Here is a 23,691-nt window from a genome sequence, read left to right as displayed (position 1 = left end):
AATAGGGACAATTAATTCCCAAAAAGCAAACCCAGCTTCCTGGTAGTCAGTTAAGCTCGCTCCTGCTTTATTGAGTGATCTAAACAATTTTGTCACCCTGAAGCAGACTCTTCCTGTTGTGTGGGCTTGAGCGGAGTTCCTCCTGATCTACACTGGCATGAGCAAGATGTAAGCATTCAGACAACAATACAGACAGAAACTGAGAAGGGGGGAGAATCAAGATGTTCCTCCTAAAATAGTTTCGTAGGACTAAAATCAGCGTTTATTGTAATTGAGGCAATGTCCTGAAAAATTAAAAAATTCTCCCTGGGATTCTCATTTTCCTGAAATTTATTCTCATGTATCTCACTCTAGACTATATCAACTCATTGTCCATTGATCAGTGATACTGTACTACTGGGTGTTGCAGTGTATGATCATCAAAAGGCTTACAGATTCTCTCTTGAGAAATTTCAAAATTCTTTAATGTGTTTAACATTATGCTTGAATGTGCTAATGGCTGGCATGGCAGGCATCACTGATACCACTCCTAGGAAGAGATCAAGGTGCTGTCCTGTGCAGTGCTTGAACCAAGAGATTTACTAAGAATATTGTGGAGTAGAACATTTCTTTTGTCTGATATTTGAAACATGAAATTGCTATGTGGTACTGATGAACTGTCTGAAAGCAAGTTGGTACTTAGTGTTCTAGCCACTGGTCTGGATGAGTTTTTGTAGAAGAGAGAGGATGATTAAGAAGAGACATCTGTGCAAAGTTTTAAAGGGAAACAAATGCAAAGTAGCTGTCTTTGGAAACACGTAAGATACCTAGTTTTTGAGGTCCAGAAGATTACATATGCATTACATACTACTGTCCTGTTTGAGGTATCAGGACGTGCAAATATTTTTGAAATAAATCAATTACATTATGAACTGTTCTCAACTTTATCAAACACAAATCCTTACAATGGCCCAAAAAGCTGCCTCTACCCATCAGCAGAATAATACTACCTATCACTTGAAATGTGATTGTTCTGCTAGCTAGGTAGGATTAACCCTAGGACTTCATGTGTGGAAAGATCTGTTGCAAAGAACAACTTGACACGTTCCTTTTCTGTGTCGTAATATCAAATCATTGTACTTTGCTAAATCAAATTTGTAGTGTGCTACCACAAAGCAGGGAGGCTGATTTCTGAAACCTCTTCAGTTGTGAGTGGTCCTCTTTGGGTTGGAGGGAATTCCCTAACAGATGCAGGAGGCTGATTTCAAACTTCATATGCTAGAAAGGAGAGTGATTTCTGAGGCAATAAGGGAGAAAGATGTTGTGCGCACTAGAACAGAAGATCATGTACCGGTTTGTTGACATGTTATCTAGTTATCTAAAGAAGATACATATTTCTGCAGATTTTCAATGCTGATTACAAACAATAGCACTTACCTTATACAGCATGCTTCCCAGTCCCTGTACCTTATTTCTTTTAGTATGTACAGTACTGCTTTCCTCATCACAGGGTATGTTATTCTACATCGCTGCAGATTTGTATCCTCCAAAGAAGAGCCGGAGTCATGTAGAATGACACAACAAACTAAAGCAAGACTGCAGTTCTGATTAACAAGAGGATATTACTATGTTTTAGCTGAGCACCAGAAACATTTCCAAATGATGAGATTTGTTAGATAGTGAAACTGTCTTCCAAAGGAACTCGCAGAGGCCCTATTATTACAGCCATTTGTAATTACATTGTACAAAATATTCTGCGGGCAGCAGTTTCAGGATAAAAACAAGCTCATAGTCTCTCTCCAGGATTTCTGTGACTCACTACATGAACCATGGGTGTTAGCAGCTGTGAGAAAGCCTGTGATTTGCCAGCTGTCTTGCCTAGACTGTTCATCTGTGTATAGTTGAGGGTTCGCCTCTACAAGTTCTTCAGAACTTTCTGGAAGGTGATAAGTAACCTTGACTCCCACTGAATTCATTGAAATTAAACAGTTTTCAGTGACAGAGAAGGGTTATATCTGCAGAATCAGGCCCCTAATGAAAAGTGGGAATGGGCAAGAGCAGACTTCATTCAAAATTTGAATAGAGCGTTGATATATTTATTCCTGTTTGTCATCAAAACTTTCACACTGTATAGTAGTAACAAAAGCATTAAATTTGCAGTTATATCTCTTCATTCCCTAGCTAAACAAGAAACCTCTTCTGAACTTTAAAGATTTGAGACTATTTTTCTCAAATCATGTGTAGCTGTCCTGTATCGGCTTAATTTGGGAACTGAAGGATGAAATGGAACTAAAAACCAGAGAGTAGTATCTCTAAATTGACCAAGACCCAGATATACTAGAAATCTCATTAAAATAATGTTTTACATATGAAAGTTCCAGAAGATGTTCTTAATCAAACATGTCTAGAGAAATGCCCAAAGCCATCCAAGTAGAATTGAGAAAAGGGTGAAGAGAGGGATGGATGCAGGTTTTTAAAGTTTGGAGATGCTGAACAGAATAAACCTCCAGTGGCTAACAGGAAAAAAAGAATCCAAGTTATTGTTTTTGCCTGCAGCACTAAGTATTACAGAAATACCCTGCTTTGGCTGATGATAGGAAAACACAGAGAAACAGAAGATTTTTGAATACTCAGCCTTAAGGATCATCTCTGCTCTCTTTCTAGGTTGCTCAGGCAATGGAGTGATTTGAAACTTCATCTGCTCTCTGATGCAGCTGCATTCAGTCATATAGCCATGTATAGTCAACCATTGGTCTACCTGCCAGGACATCCAACATGTAAAGAGTAAGTAGTATAGGCTCATGCCACCTACCAGTTCTGTCTATGTGTACAACAGGCACCACAGGGTCATTTCTAGCAGAATGCCATCTTGTTTTCCCGGTTTAGGTACTCTGCAGTGTTACTGTAAAATTGTTTCAAGTGGTCATCCAATACTAGTAAGTGTTTTTCACAACATCAATTGATTCTAATGGAGCCTGGAGGGGAACTGGTATTTTTCAGTGCTTGTTATGGCACTTCAGGAATGAAAATAGCTCTAGCCAGACTAAACAAGGCTAAATTAAAAGAACCAAATATCTCTTCTACAGGACAAGTGTAGTAACTTCTAGTCGTAGGGCAGTGAAGGAACTGACAGCATCGTTTCTTTTGGATACAATGATGTCACAGTGCACAGCTTTGGTCTGTTGACTGAAGGAGATTTTGCATCCCCATGTATCTTATCGTCAGCACTTTCAAATCAATTTTATCCTTTTGAGGAAGGGAAGTGAGAGTTGGAGGTTGGGGTTTTATTAGACACAGCTGGTCTGAGAGACGTCATTTGTTCCTAAAGCTAGGGCTGTCTTTCATACGAAACTGTTAGCAATGGGGGTGGGTGGATGGTGGGCAGGGGGAATCACTTGAAGTAGTTTCAACAGCTGGGGGTCAAATTATAGAGAAAAGTGGGGAGAAGTGAAATTTATAATCCATAATTTGAAAGCAAAATAAGAATGAGACAAGCTTATTTGAAGGACTGGAAGGAAAAGGATGTGATATATGGCCTGATACAGCCAAGCAAAATGAACGCTGCCATTGCACTATTACTTTGCAGACAATCAAAAAACCCAAAAGGGCCTAATAAGGCTGTCTCTGTGGAAATCTAATTAGGTCATACAAACTATCCCTGTTGTTAATAGGACTCTTTAACCATACATGGACACCTTAAGAAGTCTGTAGCAGATATAGGAAAGATTCTGATCCATGAAGGGAATAAGAAGTGAACGAGAGAGAAGGAGTAACATGGGGAATTGGCTTAAGGGAAATTTATCAAGAGAAGAATTAAAAAAGTAGAGGAACACCACATAAGAACCAAATTCTTCCCTAGAGGTGTTATCCTATTATGTGGGACGTAATCTGCTTTGTTTGCTTGAAGTTAAGGGAATGGAGAAGAGCAATTGATAGGAAACAATGCATTTTGAGGGGAAAAAAAAAAAAAGAGCTTCCAAAGAAAAGTGTGGGAGAGACCATGTTAAAAGAATGTGCTTGCTTAGAGCAAGTGACTGATACCAGTGACTGCCTGTATCATCCTTGTGAAAGAGATATAAAGGAAAGATCGGTGTAAATTAAAATAGAATTATAAAAAGACCAGTGGGACCACTTCTGGCTTCAGGACATCGGGCTAGAAAGCTGTCAAAAGGATGTGGATCCTCACCCAGTACAGATTGTACTTGTTGAGACAACACCACCACAAAGTGACCTACTCACTCTTACACTGACAATGTGGTTCCTCTTTACACTTATCTTCCTTCCTTCCCAAGCTCCCGGGTAGGAAATAACTGTTTCACACCTATTGCTCCCATTATGTCCCAATAATATTCTGACCACCTCTCTAGCAGAGAACTCCACTCTTGTACTTATTATAACTAAGTGTTGAGTAATATTTCTATGAACGTATCCTAGGATTTTGAAAGAATTATGGACTTAATCATAGCAGGATACTCTGTAGGCCAGTGAATGTTCAAGTTATATAGCACTGTACCTACAGAGGGAGAATTTAATATCTGAATATTTGCAGAAAGCACACGCTGAATGGTACAGTTGTTCATAACATACTTGGAATGTGCTGTTTGGTAACCAGTGAGTATTCACATCACCTGAGTCCTGTAACTAACCCACTTTGGGTGAATTTGCAGATGGGATATTAACAGCAGGCTAGTTATGAGCTATTCGCAATGAGGAATATTGCACACCAACATTTACAAGTAATAATGCATAATTTGATATTTCAGAATGTCACAATCCACTTACAAATAGCTCAGTACTATAAAGGACCTAATTCAGTACTCAAAGTCAGACAGAATCTTCCCATAGACTTCTAAGTCCCACAGAATCAGATGCCAAAAGAGTCAAACTATAAGGGAAAAAAAATACTTCAGGCACCTTCAGTAATGATATGCATTTTAATCCAGCAAATGCAAAGGTCCTACAGCATTTTACCAGCAGTATTTAGGCTACTCAATACCCATATAAGACACAGAGGAATTATACTGCTTTGTTTATGCTGTGCTGAATAATTTCCTGAAGATTGTATAGGGAACCTGTAGTTCAGCCTGTAAAAAACTTCCCACCCAACCCCAATCCTTGACTCCCCATCAAGGAACACCGCAAGTATAGCTATCCTGGGCAAGGAGATGGCTTAGATGACCTGTTAGGATTCCTTTCTGCCCTGTTTTCTAGGATTCTATGCTGTGTTCCACAAAATAAGTCTGAGACTCTCCACTGTTTGGTATTTAGCCTTCCCAGCAGCAAGTTATAACTACACAAACCATAGTGAAGTGGTTGTCTCTACTTGTTACCTAAGGTAGTTTTTACCAGTATATGTTGCCTCAGAACCAAGAGCAAAGTTTAAATACTGCTAGTCTCAGGAGGAAGCCATGAATTTTAGAAACAGCTCTGAAATAGGCCTCAATAATGCTAGCTACCTGAAGCAGAATTTCTTCACACTCAACTACATCTGAATAGGAGTCTATAGAAAAATATCCTCATTATAGATCACTTTATTCACAAATCTGTCATTTGTTATTGTATATGCAAAGGAAGCAAAGAGCTGCCTGCAGTTCAGCTTGCCATGACTGAGCTGCATTTCAATTTAGATTAAGATGGAACTTGTTTACTTGTTTTGCCTATTGCAAATAAAACTGCAAAAGTTTACTAACAGGGGGTTAAAGAAGCCCAAACATAAGAGGATGAAAGGTAACTTTAAGTATTTATAAAAATTAAGCAATATATATGCCAATTATATTCAGGCACCCAGTATATCAGCAGGTGCCACCACGTATAGGAAACTGCAGGCAGTGATTTGGTAGCAAACTAACTAAGTTGATATGGTATTTTGCTAGCTCCTATGACATCATCATTGCTGGATGGCTCTTTGGAATAAATAACCTCTTCCACATGTCCCTAAGCACACAGCTCCTGAAATAAATTTCAATTGCTGTAAGGTTCAAGGACGTCCTAAATCACCTTGGGTTAATAAGCAGCAGAAATAGAGGAGGAGGGGGATCCAGGATTTGTTTTCATTATTCCACCAGAAATATTTCAGATGAAGTAATCGTTAAATGCATTAGATACAATGCAGGGCAATCTGGAACTAAAAACATGAAGGCGGGAGAGATGTTTGTATCGGATTTACATACTGAAAACCTGGCAGAACATAGTGCTGTAATTTGTGTGTTGCCAGGCTATACCTGAAATCCTGGCAGCATTCAAGATAGGTTGAGATTCCATAACTGTTTAAAGCGCAGTGTGTTTGTCAGGTGTCTTCGCAGAGGTCTGTGTTAAGACAAATTTTTCAGAGTAGTTGAATCTGAAACTTCCCTGAGAAAAAAAGCCATAGTAACGTTCGAAAAACATGACAGCACTTGCATTCTCACTCACAAACAGTAAAATTAATTCCCATGTAGATGATCAGTGCCGGGCATGCAAATATGACTCCCACTTAGACCTAATCTGTAATTCTGCAATATAAATGGTGCCTTTATCTCTTGCTGTCCCTCTGAACAAGGGAAGACCTGAATAGAAGTGCTATGGCTCAATAATAGAGAAATGTCAGTTTAATTAGGAGTGTCCAGAGTAGTTACTTGTTCTTCCAGGAACTAACAAGTCAAAATGAATCCTTAGCCAGTTTATGCTGGATCTCTTCTAAAAGAAGTTGGAATTAATTATTCCAGTGTTGTTTTTGCTTACCAGTCTGTAATACAGAACAAATTGTCTCTAGAGATTAACTTGTAAGTGGCACATTTGCATTTAGCATGACCTATCATTGCAACAAAATGTAGGCTGTATCCTAGATACTCAGCTTGTGTTTCACTGAATTTTTGAGAGTTTTGTATGCAGCTTCTAGCCTTGCACATCCATGTGATGCATCACAGAGAACACCAGGGTTGCATTCCTTGAAATTTTGTGAAACTTGAATTTTAGTATGAATATTGATTGGGTTCCAGTCTCTAAAGACATCTGAAGTCTCTTATTATTCTTCATAGCAGCACAAAATAGATCCCTGCCCCCTTAAACCCAGAGCCTTTGGACACTAAATCACCTTAGTGGAAAACTGTTTGAGAGCATCTCCAGAAGCCTACTGTTCTCCAGGAACTCTAGCAACTTATTGCTCACCATTTCATGTGCACTTAAGGTGTTGCTTTTGAATTGTAGAGTTGAGTAGCACTTTTCCTAAAATGAGTTAAAACCTTCTTGCTATAGAAGAAGTGATGGCAAAGCTTTTTTTTTATTTTTTATATCCAGGCATGCATATCCTTGGTGTATTTTAAATGTGACTGCATACTATTGCAATAAAGGGCATGAAATAAAAACTGTTGGATGGCTACATGGCTGAATAGATATTTCATTTATACTTGGTGCATATGCTCTCATGTCTTCTGGTAGGGTTTGAAGTCAGGCAGGACTCTCCAGAAGAGTTGGGGGTTCTGCAGAAAATTCATGTGCTTCGTGTATCTCTCTGCTGCCTTTCTAACAGATGATGATTTCCCTCTCCGGGTTGACCTCACAGACATTCCACTTGATTCAGTAGCATAAGCTTCCTGAATGCCACCCTGTCATCTGCAAAAGAAGTATCTTTGCATACAATCTTGCCCTTTCCTCGCTATCTCTGAATCCATATAGTGGAAGTAATAATGACTTCAGCCTGTCAGGCAGGTGATAACTGGACAGAAGCAAAGATTCACAAACTGCTTGGCCAATAAGCAAGAAGAAAAGGGGCTAGTATAAGTACACAGATGTAGATAAGTTCTGAGTACACAATATACAAAGATCTCGTCCCTGTGACTAGGAAAGCGATGAGGGATTTCTCTTTGCATGTCCAGATACAGATTGCACCTTCCTTTTTTTATATGTTGCACACAGCAGTCCCTCATGCTGAGCTGAAACCAAGTTCTCCCTAAAGTAATACATGTAATACTGCAAAACCCAAAATCCCCTGGAAAGTGAAGTTCCAAGTCCTTCCTTTGTCTAGCTCCTAATAATACACCAAAGAGCACAACACCATTTTGGTTTGTGAGAGAAGATTAAAAAGGAAAAAAACCCACTTGCTAACCTAAATGTTGGGTGGTCCTTTGATTGGTATCATTTGGCATGTCAAGTGATGTGCAGCTGAACTGGACTTAGAAGCTATGAAATGCAGTCTCTCAATCAGAGAAAGGTAAGATTCAAAAGTCCCATTACACCGCTCATCTCTGCCATTGCTAAATTTTCCCCCACAGTATAACAATCCTTCCTCATCTCCTCTCTGCCCCATCCCCCATATTTATAGAGCAGGTCAAAATCACATTCTGCCATTGTTATGCCTGTCACAAAGCAGATATGCCTAAATGGCAGCCTTTCAGGATTCTAGCTACCTCTTGCAGAAACAGCATTGCCTGAGAAAACTACAGTTGCCATTGTTTCTAGCTACATGTATTCACCTCAGATACCTTAATAGGACAGCCAGTGGCACAGTGGTATTTTGGAGGTCCTCATCAGGACTAGCCAGATGTTTCATCTTCACGTTCTAAAAGCTCTCAGCTTAGTTAGATCTATATTATAAAGATACCAAGCCGCATCGTACTGTGATACTATGCTTGAAATCATGCATGCAGCAAGCCAAACCTTCACATTAAATCTGTTGAGACAGAGACCTTGACAATCATTTCACAGAAGCAGAAGTATTAAAGATGCCTACACTAAGCCAGATTTTTGTAAGCCTTGTCCCACACTTCTTCCACAAACAGTGAGAGCCTTGTGTGGCAAACTCTAAGTACGCCATTCAAGATTGGTCTCAAGATTATCAGCATGCGAAAAAAACCCAAAAATGCTTTTCCATAAAAGCATGGCGCAGTGGCTGGTACATTGAAGCAACTGACTTGGTGGATGACCGGTGTGTGCTCTCTGACCTCCCAAGAAGAGAACTGAAGTAGTCTCTGACAAGCCTTGTCCTTCACACCCTGAGACCTTGCTATAAGCACTATTCCTCCAGACCAGTCAGGGCAGCAAGAGGAGGGCTGGGACAGAGGACAGCAAGACCAGGGAAGTTTAGTTTAGCAGGCTATAAATCCCCCTTCCCCTCCTCCCCTCTTTATTGCCTGTCTTTGGAAAACACAATCCGATATAAACCAGAGAGAGTGGAAGCAGGGCAATAAAACTGTACGGCAGGAGCACCGAGTGTCGCAGGGGTGTTATATTACTGGCATTCCAAGTGGCTGATGTCAGGCAGTGAGCAGTAGGGCCCACAACCCACCAGGGCAAAGAAATTTCCCAACTGTCCTTTGTGGCCCTGTGACATCCCTTCTGCTCAGATCCATTCTTGGCTCTTACACCATTCATCTCTTCTGCCCTTTGCTGCTCCCAAGTCCTTGAATTATGATTTGAAGGGCTCTGGTTTCAAAGCCATTCAAGTTGAACACTCAGGCCTTTTGGCCGCAATGTTTTGAGTCAAGATGTTCTTGAAACGTACAGTGTGTTGTCTGATCCATGTGTCACACAATCATCAGCACCACACAGATGAAGATTGTTTCTTCATATTCACGTGGCTGGATTAAAATATATATGTATTGGCTTATTATTAAAAAAAAAATTATATGAACGTAACTCCTTTTAGATAGGGCCAAAAGTTTCAAAACTGATTAGCTGTTTTGAGTGCCCTAAATGAGTGATGGTTTTCTCAGGATGGGCTCCCAGCACTTTCTGAAAACCAGGTCCCTTTAAAGTACTATAAATTGGGCGCTTAAAAGACAGTTTCCAACTGTCTTTGCCAGCACTTGTGAAAAATTGAAGAAAGACGCTTAGCCACAAGGAATGAGGTATAAATATTGCTCTGAAACTCAGACCTGCTTCCATTCATAGGAGCTTGCACAAGTACGATTTCTTGTGGCTAGGCTTCTTTCTCTTCAATTATCTTACATTAGGTGTTTGCTATAAACTAACTTGCAAAGCTTGTATAATTGGTAGAGTGAAAGAAATATCTCTGGAAAACAATTCATCCTGCTTATTTTAGGATATGGCTGTACAATCAAAATTAAGCCTGCCTAAGTCCTCATGTAGCGACTCTTCTGTAACTAATCTTTTTTCTCTCTGTTATTGTTGTTGTTATTATTCAGAGTTGGTTTTAGTTGGATCAGTTTCCCAATTCGATTTGTTATGCGGCTGTATCAATGCTTGCTGGCACAAGACATGGTGAAATGTGCAGCTAGGCACAAGGAAATATGAGGTGAACTTTTTGGGGGACAGCCTCCTCTTATGTTGACTTAAAGCAATCATATAACGGCAACCTTAGAAATGCATACCATCTTCTAGGGTTGCATGTCTTTCTGTTGAATTAGTATAAGCAACAAACTTTGGTTAGACACCTAACTTTAGATAACCGAAGTGTGATGAAGTGAATCTCACTGTTATTCATCATTATAAGTATATTCCGGTTCTGAGGAGTACACAGCAGTACCAGTAAGTTCACTGAAGTGGTAAATTCTGAATGTATATTCACAGAGCCCTGTTTTCTAAATTCTGCGCCATTTTATAAATATGACACGTGTACTCAGTGGTAGTTTCTGAGCATGTCAGGAAAAAATATCCAAATTAACTTTTGAAGTGGACCAATTAAAGCATAGTAAATCCCTGTGTAGACACTCTTCCTGAGTATCGAAGAGGCCCTAATTCAGGTCAACCTAATTTATTTTGTGTTGAAGTAAAACAAATCAAATAAAGGTCCCTTTAATCCTAAATGAGAGTGCCTGTGCAGGCGGGTGGAGGGGGCTTAACGCTATTCAGAATTTAATAGTATTTGATAGCAATTACTTAGAATAATCTCCTTTATGAGGTTTTTTGGACACTCCTCTCGAATTCAGTAGTACTGTATAACTGTTTGTTAAATATATGGAATAGTTAAAGATGACATTGAAGAATTAACATTGGAAATTGAATTCCAAAGGGTTTTCTGTACATGAAATGTAGAGATTTTGAATGACCAAGGAAGCAGGAAAAGGACATTTGATGGTGTCACCATTACAGATACGCATTGCTCTCCATGTAATTTATTTCTACACATTTCTGCAAGTCTGTGTAGCACATATTTTTATACCTGAGCTAACTTTTTGGTTCAAGTGAACACAGCACTTTCAAGAGAAAGCTTTTAGATTAATGATTGATTTTCCTGGTGTACGTACGAAGGGAGGTTCTCTTCCATTCTCTTCTCCATCTATATGGATATTTGATGAACTGAATATCATACTATTTTGCGTGAATATATAACATTTTCAATCCTGTGATCCTAAAGTGTCTTTTAAATGTCAGTGAACAAAGCCTCCCCATTGCCCATGAGAAAATTAGGTAAGTGCCATTATCCCAGTTTTACAGATAGGAAGGACATGATCCTAAGACGTGAATTGTCTTGCCTAAGGTCACACACAAGGAGAGAATGACTGCATGGTATAAAACAAATTCTTCCAAATCCCTGTCTTGTGACTCAGTCACAAGACTGCCCTTCTCTATTGTGTTATAACACACCTTTATTCCACTATCTCCCTTTCCAGAAATTCTGCTGTCAGTACTGGCCTTTCTGTTGTAGCCACATTGTCTGGCACTATCTATTAAGATGGAGAAGTTACTGGTCATATGGTTTAGGGCTGTCGTGGCACTTCAATATGGTGGGCTCTTTCTGCTCCTAATCCATTGTATTAGCTTCTGGCAATTCAAGCACCATCTACTGAATTGCTAGGGGTGAAAGGTCAACGCATTAAGCATAGCAGATTAATACACTGCAGTAAATCCCAGAACCAGCACTTTAAGGAGCCAGTAATATTTCACACGTGATTGTTCTACCAATTGATTGCACCATCTTGTGAGTGCGTGTGTGTATGTGTATTTCTTTTACTCCATTTACGAGCTTTCCCAAGCTCCCCTGTTTAGTGGAGATTGCTGTGTCCCACACTGGTTGCACTTTGATCAGGGAAATTCAATACCTGAGGTCTGGGCTTTATAGGAAAGCAAGGTCCAGATTAAGGGAATTAGCCACAGTATATCACAACTAATAAAAGAGTGATTGAGCCCCACCACAGTGCTGCCCCAGGGGACAGGAGGAAAAAGGCGGGGGGGGGGGCAGTTAGCAGAGGAAGGGGAAGAAGACTTGCAGATAAAGCCGTGTTCATAATTAGAAGTGAATAAACCTGCTATCACATCATGCTTCTTAGGGTTCTAGTAACAAAGCAAGATCTTTTAACAAAATCTTTCAGCTACAGCCTTTTCTTTCCTTTTTCCTTATAGATATAAAATTCTTTCCCATTTCTTCTTTCTGTTAAACCTTGTCCTTCCCCAGGTTTTCAGTGCAACTAAATTACAAATCCTTTTTAAGAATTCTGTGGAGAAATAAATCACATATTCCACTGATTCTTATGTACGTCTCACACAGTGATTAAATAACTTTTAACAGTAGGAGCTGCAGTTTCTGACCCTTGACAAAAGCAGCACTAGGAGCTACCAACACTGCCATTATGTGGATATTAGGGTTTCTCTCAAGATAAGCCTGAATAAAAGTTTTGTGAAGACTTGCCTATCTTTATGATGAACCAAATCAAAATCATCAACCTTTCTGCTTCAAAAATCAAACCAGAGTCGAGTATGTAGTTTGCTCTTGAACTGTTGCTAGACTAATTTTGTCTGAGGGTTTTCCCAGTAGCATGCCAAGACACAGTATAACATCTACATATCTAAACCAGGAGATAGTAGTATTTATTATTTTATAGACAGTGATTGAGGAAAGAGTAATGACCATGCTATCAAAGAGAATCAGACTGCTGCATTATCATGGTTATTCAGTTACAAAAATATTTTATAGAAGCTATCTTCACTTAGGCTATGAGGTTCATTTTCTTCAAATTCTCATTTCCTTGCCTGTTGTTTTCAGAGTTCTTAATCCAGACCAAGCTTTCCTTGATTTTTTAATTCATTTTTAAAGATATTTGCTTGAGCAAGGAGTGGCAAAAACAGTAGAAAAACCAGCACACAATCACTGTGTCTGGCGTCTGCTTTGTCATAAATACATCTGTGGCGGAGTACACTGTTATAGGTGCAGTTGTACATGGGCAACCTTGATTTATTTCCCAAAGTCTGAGTACTTGACTTTTCAGTTTTGATATTCTTTGTCCATAATATTTCTTTGGAAAACAAATATAGAAAAATAACTAATTTTATGGTATCGGTTTGCACTTAGAAATCTGTTTACGTAATAGATTTTGGTGCTTATTAATTTAAATCTGCCCCTATACAGCAAAAGCATTTAAGCATACACCTAATTTGACTGTGGTGTGCTTTAGGATCTTGGGAGTCAGATACAGGGTAAAGTGTTTCAGTGAATGAGAACCATAGAATTTAAACTATACCCATAATGAAAGAAGGAATGTATTAATTATACTTAGCACCTTGCAGAGTTTTAGGATTTCTGTGTGCTGAATAAATATCAACGTCCTCTCCAGTGACAACTTGCTCTACCTTTTTTATAAATGTCTTAATTTCAATACTCTTTAGCATTACAATGTAAACAATGGTGAATACTGAAGCCAATGGAAAGAGTATATTGAACTAAATGCATATTTGATCAGGTTCCTAGAATCCATTTTCACGTATTGTTTATTATTACAGTTTATTATTATGGTATAAAGTAGATGGATACATAAATAGATATTCTGTCTAATTAGGCTGGTCTGCTTGAAATCCTTATTCATTTGTGAGATAATGCATTTTTCACTCAAATGGCACACCAGTATTGATTAATCACAGTAATGCTTTACAGTGTTTTTTTAGAACTTCTGACCATGCACAGTATTTTGAAAGCATAAGCAAATATTTTTTTCCTTTCATGCCTGACAGCTAATTAAATTTGGCCCAAGTTCTCAGAAGTACATAAAGTCATTTTTTTCCAGGATCAAGGTTTTCATCTTTCTAACACTTTTGTTTTCTTTAAGAGCAGAAATCTTTGTGCCAAAGCAGACATTTGCACTTGTCACATTTTCTCTCAAGCAAACTAGGTTCCCAGGCTTCTCAGTTTTGATGTAATTCCAAGAGGCGATACAAAAAAATAAAGAGGAAAGAGCGTTAAATTCAAGTTAGAATATGTTGTGAAAAGCCATCAATAATTCATGGACAAATGGTTGGTTGACGTGAGCAGAAAATTTTGGTTAAATATTGGTTCCTATTAGGATTCTTTCCTGACACAATTGAGCCATCTCCTTGAATTATCTGTCAAAAGTGGGCTAAGCTTAAGAAGAGAATTATATATATTAGTTGAGAGACAGTGACACATCAAAATATATTGCTTGCCTGAGTATGAGCAAACCCACTTTACTGTGATACATAAATTAAAGCACTCACAAGAATATTATTTAAAATGAAATTGGAAATAAGGTAGATACACAGTTTTGTGATCACTTGCTTTTGAGAACTTTAACCTAAATTTCATGTCAGCAAAATCTTATTAGGTGATTTTCTCTTATGTAGACTGTTACCTCACAGTAACTAGAGACCAGGTTCAAGTGACAACACAGACCAGGTTTGTGGCAACAAAGCTACTCTACCTTATCTTACTGAAGACAGTCATTTTAGTAAAAATGCTGAGCAGTTTTTCCCACACTAATCCCCCAGTAGCACCTATGATTCTGTCATTAATTGTAGTACGTGCTGGTTTAGATTATCTGCTTTCATTATTTCATTATTCACCTGCCAAATAACACAAAAAAGAAGAAAAAAACCTCACCGTTCTAAAAAAAAAGAAAAAGAAAAGAAAAAAACGCCATAGTTGTCATATCAGATGATTCCTTTAAACACAATGTCCTATGCATGAATGAATCACAGATCTGTGTGTCAGTGAGACAAAATTGTCAAGGGAAGTCATGTCAATAAATAAACATGGAAACTTGTTTTAGAAACTCATTTGATATCATAAAAATCAGAGCAATCAATGTACCTAACACACTTGGACTTTTCTTAACAGGCCTAGTCAAGTGCCTGATAACTCTCCAAGCTACAACTCGCGTAAGTACACTTCACAGTCCTAAGAGTGTAAAATTTTACTTAGGCAAAATTTTGTCCCATAGAAGCTAAACTCTAGGTTATCAGAAACATCTAGGTAAGAGCCAAATATTGAAAATCTTTATGTATACATTAATCTTTTTTCATACCATACTAGCATAAAACTCAGATATTGATCTCTTTCAGAATAAAACAAGAAAGCAGCACCCACTAGTTCTTAGTTAAATATTACATGAAAGGACTTAAATGCAAAAGTTATTACACTCATTCAGTGCAGGATTATAAAGACAGCAGTTTTCCAACTGCTCTGATATTTTTTTCCAATCCACGAACAATTTACATGGTGAGGGCTGAACTGCCACTTCATTAGGCTTTTTTTCCTGCTTCTATTCAAGTGAATGGTAAAATTTTGATAGATTTGAACAATGTAGGATCAAGGCTGGAAGACCTGATACAAAGTCTGCTGAAGATTCCCATCAATCACCATAGTCTTTGCAGCAGGATACCCGATGAGTGTAAACTTGAAGCAGCTCAGTGGGATTAGTTAGAATAACCCAAAACAAGTCTGTGACTGTAACTTAACCCTGTTTTATAAAGTGGCAGGAAATGAAGACGCTGTTGATGGGCAGAACTCTGGAAATGGATTAAAACCCTCAAAATCTCTCCTTCAAGATCCATCCCTATGAGCAGTGCATGAATGCTACAAGTGATGATAAAATGCCAGTGAGCAGGGCCAACCCGCATCAACTGTTTAATAACTGCTTGCCATATGAACAGAGTGACTGTCAGAGCAGCAAGATAGAAGTACTTTTATTTCCAATAACCCTAAGTTGAAATTCTGGCCAGGTCAGTTCTTCCCTCAGATCCTAAGGCCTGGATGTTGACTTGCTATCCCTGCTGAGAACACGATACAATGCAGGTAAATGAAAACAATTTTTAAAGTAGTTAGGTTAGTAGCTAGATATTAAAATAGCTATGTAAAGATATCCTAAACTGTACTGAACAGTGTGCATGTTGCTGTGTAAAAGCCATCCAGACAGGGCATTAAAATTATGAGGCTGTCATCTCCACATAGTCATGAAAGATACTTTTATGAGACTTCCACATCCAGCTCAGATGGCGGATATTCCCACTTCCACCCAGACAGTACGTTCCAGTAATGCTTTGTTAAGTCCAATCTCAGCTATCCAATAACATTCATCTTTCATTTTAACACTTTTTATCCATTTATGTCAATATATGTCTTATAAAGGAAGCCCATTTGTCCCTATTTCATAGGTAGGGACAAAGTGATTTACTCACAGTCTCAAAACACTTTAGTGGCAGAGCCAGCAATAGATGCAATTACAGTTTCCTGACTCTGTGCCCTTTTGCTGAACCACACTCTACTAGTCTAATCTTCTCTAGCATCTGCAATCATATACAGTAGTCATCAAAACCCTGCATACCAGTAATATAACGCTTATAAAGTGTATTCAGGTCTTCTAAGAAAAGAGACACTAACAAATATTAGATATAATTAATACATACTTTTCTGATTTTGCTTACTGTTTACCTAACTGGATAGTATTGTAGTTACCATCTTGCCATCCCTCTGTTCCTACTAATCATGCATTATTAAACCTTTTTACTAAAGAAAAGCTTCATTTACTAAGGGGATGGGGGAGATTGACCTACGCAGTGCTAATATTATTCTTCCCGTTTTTGTTTCAAAAAGGTCCCTTAAAGTGGGAGCATCTTCAATTTCAGTCCTTTTCTCTATAGCAAATGGTCACTCTGGGCTGTATGTTCCTCTTACATGCACTCCTCTCTTTTCTGTATTTACAGAACACTATAAACAGTTGTCACTGTGACAACTCAATGGAGACCTTTTATCCATACAACAAGTGATTTTGTTCATTCTGTACTTGAGCTGGTATCACTCCTCCTCCTACAGTCAAGATCAACAGCACAGGGGATCCTAATCACAAGCTTGCTCTATGTTAACAACCTATGATTAAGCCATTAGGCCTCCTGTTTTTCCTAAAGGAAGGAGAATAGAACATTCAGGTCTGTGGTTAATAGAAGGCAAGCAAAATGCTTCAGAGGTCAGCTTGAAATCAAACGTAATAAGGACTATTTTCTATGAATGTGTTCTTACAAGATATTTAAAATGTTTTCAATGCTTCCCTACGTGTGCAAGGAGCTTCCTTGGCAATCATGGAAAGGAAATCTTTGGTTTGGGAAGCTGACAGATCTTATACCATAGAGATGACTATCATTTTATCCTGGCAGCTTCTTGTTCTAGGCTGCCATATTTGGCATGGCTTCTGATCACCATTATGCACTGATAGATGCTACGCATAACAGTTTTTAGTCAGACTGCTTGATGAAAAGCCTTCTACATACTGATTCTGGCTGATCTCCTTTTGCCCAGGGGTAATGCTAACAAACTGCTGCAGTCAGGAGTAAATGTCAGTATACACATGTTCAGAAAGGTAGGTTTATTACTAAAGATAACATGGAAATAATACAATAAAGTCAGTATCTAAGTACAGTGATGCCTCCAGTATTGACTCTGTAGCTGCAGAGTCATGTATGTAAAGCCTGCTCTAACCTTGTGTTAATTAAGCTATTTTCTTCCCATCTTGTTTTGTAGCCACTGTGCCAATGAGAATGCATGTGAATAGCCACAGATAGGTTTAAGATTTCTTGCTTTTCCTACAATTCTGATGACAGACAGGGTAGTGGAGTTTAAGAGATCACAGAAGAATCATCACAAAGGGATGAAAGTTGTTTGTCCTGAATACCTCTGATCTTGTGGAAGGGGGGCTGGTTTGGACTGCAAACTAAGGTGCCGGTGACTATGAAAGGGAATTGGTATGGGGGAAAAAAAAGATCTGCTGCATGGGATCCATGTACCTAGATTTGCCATGGTGCTGTGTAATCCACTAGAGAAATCCTGACTTCTATTGCACTGTATAAGTGAAGATGGATTTTTCTGGGAAAGCTGGCCTAACCTTCTGTGGGGATGGCATGTCTTAAAGCAGCAGGAGGACAACAGAAAAGTCCAGTGAATTAAATAAAAAGAACAGATGAGATGCCTAGCACCACAAGAATTGTCTCTATGATTGCACATGGGACATCAGAAGATTTGGGCAAGCTTCAAAACTTGGAAAGTTTGAGACAACTTGTATCTTGCCATTCTGTCCTCACAAGTGGCTATGTATCCTTTGTGCTTGCTCCTTTGTTGAGCTATGGCGGTTCCACAAAGCATCTCCACACCAAGTTGATTGCCTAAGAGGAAGATTCTTTTCTTCCATGAGCCCTCGAGGCCTAGCTGAGTTAAACTGAATGCTTACCCCTTTACTTCGATTCTCTTGTCAAATTTTCCAGCAGGCACTCTAAAAAATATTCTCACCACCCTAGAGGCAGGTTCTTAATTTACTTCCTGCCCTGCACGGTGTCTCACTCTTGCTTGTGTTTTTCTCTTTATTTTGGGGGTAGGGAACTGGGTTTTTATGGTGGCCATGTTAATCGTATCCCTGGTGGTCACAAAGGAGTTTAATAAAAGGGGTGGGTGGCTGGTTTAATTATTTTTTCCATCTGTCTTAGGAGAAGAGTGTTTTAAATAAATACAGCTCTGTTGGAGCAGAGAGGTTGCAAGGGTAACGTTTTTTGTTTCCCTTCCTTTGTCACCCCACCACCCTCCTTCCCCACCCCCTAGTTTATTTCCTGCTGTGGAGACAAGTGACTTAATAAGCTATTATTTATTTGTTAAAGATGTCTCTTTCCAGCACTAACTTTCCTGCTGGGGAGATGAGTGTCTATAAAATATTTCCAAAGTTACCTCCTTTAAAGATTTAGTGGGTTTCCCGATAGCGCACTCCAAGTACTGCTGCTGTAAAAGTTGGTGATTGTTTATTTTTCAACATGTGTAAGAGCCTGAGTGATGGAGCTAGAGGAAAGTTTTGTTCTTCCATGTTTTATTTTACCTGCCTCTACTTTGAGTCTCAGTTCTGTACAGCATGAGCAAACTTCCTAGCCAGCACTGAACCTTATTTTGTTTAACAAGGCTCTGGTTTAGCTCAGCTTTATACCATGCAGATTTGCTAAGCAGGATAAAGACCTTCATTTTAAACAACTTTGTGGAACAGTTGCCGAGCAGGGAGTCTTAAAGGTCAGTGCTGGGCTTGAAGGCATTGGGCCACAGATCTAAATATCAGATGGGCCAACTCAAGTTTTGAATGTTTCAAGGCAAGTTACCATTTTTTTTACTATACTAGCATCTTCAGAGGAGACTCTAAATAAAATAGGTTCCTGCAGCTCGGCATGGACTTTTTTCACCACTGACACATTGATTAATTTTTTTTTTTTAAGAGCAGCCATTTGTTTCCATTTTTTGCTCAAACTTCAGTCTGCCATGCTAAGTGCTATATCCAGCACCCTTCTGCTTTCCTTATAGAAGTCGATACAGTTTACTGCATAAATACTGCATACTAATAGTATATATCATTACAAATGGTGTACTTTTTTTTTCTTCTCCAATACTGTAGAATTAAGAATTACTACTGTAGTAATCATTCAATGTATGTAACACAACCTTCATTAATGGAATACACGCATTACAGCCTGGCGGCCCGGACAAGCTTAACATTCCAACTTCAAGAGCAATGAATCAGTCCAGCATCATGCCATTTGCTTTTTATTACCTCACTGTACTGCATCAATCCCAAAGCCATATACAGCTACAGAGGAAACTCCACCTTTGGGTCCAATTCTTCGTTGGGAGAAACCATCAAGATTGATAAATTGGAGGTCTGAGGTTTAAACAGATTCAGAATTTGGTGTTTACATGGAAGAGTCATTTATGGAGGAAATGCATGTAAATTCCTAAGTATATCAATCTTCCCAAAGGCGATGCCAGTCTAGTTGTTCTCAGGGCAACACAAACCAACACAAGGCCTCTTTTAGATGAGAACTCCTGCCCATAGCAGGTTTTAGGCCAAGTTCTGGTTCTTCAATGCTAGTATTGGACACGGCACAATTGTTACACCTGGAGTCCGATTATGCATATTTAGGAGCTAGCTTCCTGTCTGAAGCAGAAGAGTACTCAGAACCTTCCAAAAGCAAGGATCTCTTTGTGGTTCTCTGCTTCCCCCAGGTGGAGGTATCTGTGCTAGCAATTGGCTCCTAAGACTGGCATACCATTTGCAGAGGGCACACAGGGCTAGAGTAAGGCTAGGGAAGGGACAGTTTTACAGAAACAGGGTTAGGTATGCTGCTGAGAGGTTTCCTTGGCAAAGAGGAGAATAAATCACTAGGGAGTCTCTGAGACGAATTGGGTGGGAGGAGTAGACTCCTGAACAGAAGACAAGACTACTGGTAGATACAAGGAAGAAGAAATTTCTAGGTTGGGCAGTACGTAGAATAAGATGGGAATGACTGAGGTATATGACTGACCACTATCTGTCTGCTCTTTTGGATGAGCTGCACTTGAGACTGCCTGAAGCCTTCATTGGTGAAAAATACTATCTTCTCATCATACAGTGAGCTCAGTATTCATTCAATGTATATACATTACTTCTGAAAGTGTTTTAAGAATATTTGCGTTCACCACTTAGATGAACTAAGAGGGAACAAGCTATCCAGGGATGAGATAGAGGGAAACACTAAGAGGATTGGTGAGAAGAGTTGAAACATCAGGAGAAAAAGGCTGTCATGGTTTAACCTGGCAGGCAGCTATAACAACCACACAGCTGTTTGCTCACCTCCCCTCTCCCGCAGTGGGATGAGGGAGAGACTCAGAAAAAAAAGTAAAACTCGTGGGTTGAGATAAAGACAATTCAATATGACAGAAGAGGAAGTGAATAACAACAACAACAATAAAAGAATATACAAAACAAGTGATGCACAGCACAGTTGCTCACCACCCACAGACCACCGATGCCCACCTAGTTCCTGAGTTGTGGTCTAAACCCACAGCCAGCTTCCCCCCAGTTATATACGGAGCATGATGTCATATGGTGTGGAATATCCCTTTGGCCAGTTAGGGTCAGCTGTCCTGGCCGTGTCCCCTCCCAGCTTCTTGTGCACCCCCAGCCTCCTTGCTGGTGGGGCAGGATAAGAAGCTGACTTGGTGTAAATACTGCCTATCAACAACCAAAATTATCAGTGTGTTATCAACATTATTCTCATCCTAAATCCAAACCACAGCACTATACCTGCTACTAAGAAGAAAATTAACTCCATCACAGCAGAAACCAGGACAGAGGCAGTCACTAGTTTTAGGTGATTGGCTCTTCTTTTGCATTTTTAAAGTTGGTTTAGTTCTTTAAGACTGGCTTTACAGTGTTTCAGACAACAAGTAGGACTCCTGTATCATCTCACATTGTAAGACAAGCCAAACGCATTGCCTTGGGCCATAGGCACTCATGCCCATACCAGGCAAGTCACTGTGAATGTAGCTGCTTGGGAGATTAATTCTTTCCAATTTGTGAAAAGATGGAGAGGTATTGCTTCTCCACTAAATACAAAGGTAGGGAAAGAACCTGAAGAGGGGGTAGAAGATACTTCAGAAGCGTAACTACTGAAAAGTTGCAGTGGTATCTGCTGGGGAGGTGTGAAGCACAGTCCTACATGAAGATGCATTGGCCTTGTGATGAACAGAAGGAATGCAGAGAAAATAGAGGCGGCTTGGGAAATGGTTCTTTTTTGACAACTCAGTCGTCTAATCACAGGAGGCCACTGAACAGAGATAAATCAATGCATTATAAGAAATCAAGAAAGTGAATGTTGAAACCAGATTGTTTGCCAGCAGCAACTGGCAGCTGTATAAAAATCTGGAGATAGATAACTGTAATCAAGATTCAGTTCCACAGAGACAATTAGTTACGTGAATACAAATCAGAGAACAGATAACTGAATGGAAAAGAAATTAAATACTTAATTTCTATGTAAGACTGAAAAAAAGCTAGGCGAATATATGAAGAGACATCCTACATACTGTGAATGAAATAATTTATTATATTACTTGAAACTTTCAGACTACAGCTGCTGACGTTATTCAACATTATAGCTATGTATTATACATTTATTGTGGTAAGACTAACGGACAATCTGTTTTGTCAATCTGCTTTTAAAAAGTTGAATCACATGACTTTAGACTAGCTGATGCATGAGAACTTACAGCAGTGGTCCAAGAAACTATTAGTTCTTACTCATCCACCGTATTTCGCAAAAAATCTGCCTGATGAACTTTGTTCATTTTGACAGAAATGTTGAAGTTATGCCAAGACTGAATTTAGGAGATACTGAAGCATCTGTCTTAAGACTGGTGAGCAAACTAAGTTGGAACTGGCATATTCAAAGTAGCTGAATTAATTCCAGGCCTGGCTTCCCTGTAGCTAAGGTGTGATGCTGTTGGTTAAGGACACCAGCTCATTGATAGACAGTAGAGTGCTGCATGCTGTGACTTGGAAATCTAGATATGTGCTTGATAAACATCTGGAACATACAGTTTACCAGTTGAGCTAGGGAGAAATTATCAGTCCTATTAGATGAAAAGTTATTCAGTCCACTTCAGACTGTTGTTTGTCATAGAAGTTAGAAGTCAAGAAAAAGGCACCCACTGCCCTGAGTTCAGATACAGAATCTAAAAATGCCTTAGCTGTAAAATGAGCAGCAAAATGACTTCTGTCATCCTCTTAGGATGGCTTTATCTTCAAGGGCACCTTAGGGATTCTGGTTTTATCATTGTCCCAGATTTTGGGTTTTTACAGAACTGTAAAATCAAATCTTGGGTCACAAATACACCAGTGTGAATCAGAGTATTCTGAAACACCCATGCATTTAAAACAGTGGAATCTAAAATCAGCATCTTCCCTCAGCTTTGACAACACCTTTCTCATTGAGGGCCTCATTGACTTCAAGGACAGTCTTGCATGTGTAATAAAATAAACGCTTCAAGATTTGGCCCATAGCAGTAGTCGTAAATTATTTCTTTGTTTGTTTTTGAAGAGCCTGATCCTTCATCCACTAATGTTAATAGAGGAATTCTTATTTGACGTCATTTGGGAGGAACAGATCCCAAGGCAGTTGTTCTCAGGCATATCAAAGCAACTATTTTGTATTGAAAGTAAATTAAAATGCAGTATTCTTACATTTGCCAGGAGTATAAATCTCAGCACCACAAATCAAATATAAATTCTGTATCTGTGTTAAATATTTCAAATGAAACCAGTGACAGTCAGACAAGTTGTTGGATAACTGATCTTTTTAAAACTTCTCATCAGAAGCAAGATTATTCAAAGGATTACTTAAAATTGCTTTTTAGTGGCTGAAACACAGTGTGATCTAGATTTAAAGCTTAAGTATACCAATTTTAATTTGGAGTTTCTCTGTATTTTCTCAAAGATGCTTGAGGATAGAATGTCGCCTGAATGAGCTACTCCCTACACTAACCAGAAGGTGACTGGACAATTTACATCAGCATTCGCATTGAAGGAAGGCTGAAGAATCATTCTTGTTGGTGAGTCTTGCATCAATGTTGTTATGAGGGCAAACAAGCTCTTTAAGAAGAGAGAAAGAGAAGTATAAAAAGAACAATCTTAAATTGTCTCTGATCATATGCAAGTTCAGAATAATGCCAGGATATTCAGAATAATTCTTTACTGCACCACTTTTAGATCATTC

This window comes from Grus americana, chromosome 16 (genome assembly GCF_028858705.1).
Source record: "Grus americana isolate bGruAme1 chromosome 16, bGruAme1.mat, whole genome shotgun sequence".
Lineage (NCBI taxonomy): Eukaryota > Metazoa > Chordata > Aves > Gruiformes > Gruidae > Grus > Grus americana.
This window is presented reverse-complemented; position numbering follows the sequence as displayed.